Source organism: Setaria italica, chromosome V, assembly GCF_000263155.2.
Source record: "Setaria italica strain Yugu1 chromosome V, Setaria_italica_v2.0, whole genome shotgun sequence".
Lineage (NCBI taxonomy): Eukaryota > Viridiplantae > Streptophyta > Magnoliopsida > Poales > Poaceae > Setaria > Setaria italica.
In genome coordinates, this window is record NC_028454.1 from 8,979,889 (window position 1) to 8,984,071 (window position 4,183).

At 45.9% G+C, this 4,183-nt stretch overlaps 2 pseudogenes; one reads left to right on the forward strand and one right to left on the reverse strand.

Moving 5' to 3' along the window:
* Positions 1-313: 313 nt before the first annotated feature.
* Positions 314-572, reverse strand: LOC101759228 (annotated as a pseudogene).
* Positions 573-2,838: 2,266 nt separating this feature from the next.
* LOC106804328 lies at positions 2,839-3,700 on the forward strand (annotated as a pseudogene).
* Positions 3,701-4,183: the final 483 nt, after the last annotated feature.

Below are 4,183 nucleotides of genomic sequence, written 5' to 3' on the forward strand. Positions count from 1 at the left end.
ATGCTGCTGCCGAGTCGACGCGGCCGTCGGGTCGTGGTCGGCTGGCCGCCACGCTCGCAGTACAGCGTGCATGGGTTGTGCTGCCAAACCAAGGGTGCATGTACATCTTTCCGAACCTCGTAAGGAAGCCCTCACGTATTAAGGAAATAAGAAAAAAAATTATTAGCTGCCGTAGTAAGCACCGAGCAACGTAGGAGATCTACTGGATAGAATAGATTAAATAATAAAGGGAAGGGAGAATTGTTCCTTTTTTTTCCGTGGCAGATCTGACGTGTCTGCAGGCAACAAGTTGGGGTCCACGTGTCGTGCTAAATCAACCGGAGGCGTGGTGCTTGGCCTCCTGCGCCTCGCAAATCTTCTGCATCTGGAGCATCCGCTCTATGACGAGCTCGTACTGGCACTTCTCGTAGGCGTGGCACTCAGGCTCGCACTTCCAGGAGAGGTAGAACTCGGAGGTGCGCGCACTGGTCGTGGCAGGCGAGCAGCACCCGGGACTCCGCCATCTCCACCTGCGTGATGATCTGGGGCTTCAAGGAGCCGAGCTGCACGCCGGCCGCTGCCGCCGCCTCCATTTGTCACTTTCTTTCCCTCTCTCACCGGCGAGGTCATTCTGTCGATAGATGGGTGCTGCGGGTTTGGTGCGGCGTGGGTAGGTGGGGTGTAGCAAGGACATGGAGAGAGATTGCATACCTACTGGGCAAGCGGCATGATGGTCTTGGATGGAGAACTTGCTCCATCGGAGTAAATCTGATGGATGCTGAGTTGACGACGGGCGTCGAGTCGAAGTCCACCGGCATGCTCCCAAAGCGGAGCTGAATTGGACTGGCGAGGAATTCCTTCATGCTCTTGGGGAAAACAATGCCGGGGTGGGATGCCATCGAGCTCGCTGGGGAGGATCTCATAATCACCTGTACCTGGCGTCCCAATTGTCGGATTTATAAGCCCAGCAATCCACCAGGGGGTTACCCAAGTGGTTGATTTGTAGGTGAGAACGATTGCGAAACCAAAAACTCAAAGGTGATCGCGAGAACACAAAGGGACATGAAGGTTTTAGACAGTTTCGGACCTCCGGAAAGTAATACCCTACATCCTGTATGCTGGTTTGTATTGTTTAAGATTGATCTGATTGTTGGGATACCCTCGGGGGTGCCCTTGGCCACTTTGTATAGGCTAACGACCAAGAGGTGCAAGTTGGTTTGGATCTAATCTACTCGGTAGTTAAATGGAAAGTAATCTGAGTCGGACTACAATACGCGTTCCATGATATCCGGGCAGATTTGAACTGTCTTGTTGCCTCGTCGTGCACTCCAAGTAACTTCATATCCTCGACCTGCACACCCTGATCGGGCGGGTCCTACTTGTCAGGTCTGACCAGTATGCTGGGGTACCCATATCCCTCACCTTGGTGCTCCGACAGTTAGGGTCGGCGGCAAGGATGGGGATTGGAAGCGGAGATCGAGGGAACTTTATGGAGATGCTCACCGTTCCATCCGGAATTTGGCTAGCGGCGGAAGAACATGGCAGCTAGCTCGGGTCTTTGCAAGTGACGGTACTTCAGTGGTGGAGCGGCAACGAAGATTGGTGGCAGAGCTGCTCCTCGACGTCACGAAGCTCCCTGAGGCTCCAACTTGCTCCGATAGTTGACGGGCACAGCGAATCGGCCAGAGAAGGCCGGCGGCGGCTCTTGGCTTTGGCGGATGTGGGGTATGGCGGTGCTCTCGCAAGTTGGGAAGAGCGGCGGAGTGTGGCAGGGCAGCACCAGAGGCACTATCTCGACTTTATAGGCACGTGGGTCCACGCCTGCCTTGGCGCACACGCTGAGGTTCGGCGGTGGCGATGCCTCAAGCTGCCGGTGGCCGATGGGCCTAGCGGGCTTGGCTGAGCCATCAGCTGGGCCGGGTCGGTGCGGGTTGGATGGAGAGGTTCGGGCCCCAAAGGCTTGGCCCGATCGATTAGGATTTTCCTTTTTTTCAGAAATGATTTCTCGTGAATGAAAAATCTAGAAAAATTCTAGATAATTCATTTAAACAACAAAAAAACTCTAAAAATCCAAAAATTCTAGGAAAAATCCTAGAGATAGTTTGGGGGGGGGGACAGGAGGAGTCCAAATAAAATACTTGGAGGGCGTGAAAAGGATTCTAGAGCCTTTCAAAAATTGGATTTAGCTGTGGAAAAAAATGAGAATAAATCTTAGAAAAATATGGAAATTCTCATAAGAACCTAATTGGCATCTAAACGTATTTCAAAACCTTTGCACTCATGAAATACCAAGATGCATCGGCATAAATGCAACACATACACAGAACCATTGTATTTAATTCAGAAAACACAATCTTTTTCCTATACTAAATTTCCTGTCAAGAAAATAAATATTGGAAAATTTTAAAATTATGAGAAAATCATTGTTTAATTATTCTTTTTAATCACATCCTGAAATTTCAAAAAATTTAGGGTCCAAAATTCTTTTTACGGAATTTGACATTCATGTCCAAATTGGATCTATCCTTCAATGATCTGCAAAGTGAAGTGCCTAAAGGGTTTTTCTTGCAAATGCAACTTACATGTCGATTTATGGAAATGATCAGCTTTGTGGTCGAATACCTCAACTTCATTTAGCCCCATGCTCCATGTCTAGTGCAAAAAAGAAATAAAGAAATTTGTCGAAAACCCTTGTGATCACCCTAACATCAATCAATGCAGTTGTATTCTCAGTTTCAGTACTTGATGTAATTGTGTTGATCCGTAAGAAGCTTAGGAAGAGGCATGAAAGTCAACTCATATCCACAACTGAGGAACTGTATGAAAGAGTTTCTTATCATGCTTTGTCAAATGGGACCAATGGATTTTCAGAGGACAATTTACTTGGACAAGGAAGCTATGGCATGGTTTTATAAATGTACTTTACATGACCAGGGCACTACAGTAGCTGTAAAGGTGTTTAACACACAACAATCTGGGACTTCTAGAAGTTTTGTCACTGAATGTGAGGCACTCAGAAGGGTGCGTCACCGTTGTCTCGTAAAGATCATCACTTGTTGCTCAAGCATCAATCACCAGGGTCAAGAGTTCAAGGCACTAGTTTTTAAGCTCATGCCAAATGGTAGCCTAAATGGTTGGCTTCACCCAGAGTCTGACACACTTACCCAGACAAATACTCTTAGCCTTGAACAAAGGCTACACATTGCTGTCGATATCATGGATGCTTTGGACTATCTTCATAATCACTGTCAGCCATCAATCATTCATTGCGATCTCAAGCCAAGCAACATCTTTCTTGCGGAAGACATGAGTGAGTGCCCGAGTTGGAGGTTTTGGCATATCAAGAATCCTTCCAGAAAGTGCTAATAAAACCCTGCAAAATTGGAATAGCGCAACTGGAATAAGAGGCACCATTGGTTATGTTGCACCAGGTAATGAAAGAGATGTTTTTGGTATTTGTAAAATGTTCTTAGTTCTTACGTATACAAGACCTGCTGACCTTTGTTTTTTTTCCCAATCAGAGTATGGTGAAGGTTCTTCTGTCTCAACTCAAGGTGACGTTTATAGCCTCGGCATATTGCTGCTTGAGATGTTTACTGGAAGGAGCCCAACGGATGAGATATTCAATGATTCTTTGCATTTGCACAAGTTTTCAGAGAATGCTCTTCCAGAGAGAATATGGGATATAGTTGACAATATGGATGCACACAGATGCCTATAACAGCACTATAAGAAGTGGAATTAAGAATTGCTTGCTTTCTGTCGTTTCTCTTGGAATATCATGCTGGAAGAAACAACCTAGGGAGCGGATCCCGATTCAGGATGCAGCCATTGAGATGCACTCTATTAGAGATTCGTATCTCAAGTTTGCCAGGTCTCTTTTGGTGGAGCATGGAGTAGTAGCAACAACTCACAGTGATTTCCCACAACAGTGAATATACATAGGACTGAAAATGGGCAAGATGTCTGCAGGTGATCAGTTTACCTGAAATAACTGAAGATGTATGAAGCTTCAGCTTTATAATTCGTCCATGCATTTGTTTGCATCAGATATATGGAAGTATAAAATAAGTTTAGAAAATGTTTCAAAATAGATTAGATCCAGAGGTTTTACTTGTCGTCTGTATGACACATTTTTTGTAGAGAATTCAGTAATATGTATGATTCATAATACAATCCGTGCTCTGCAAATTTCAGATAGCAC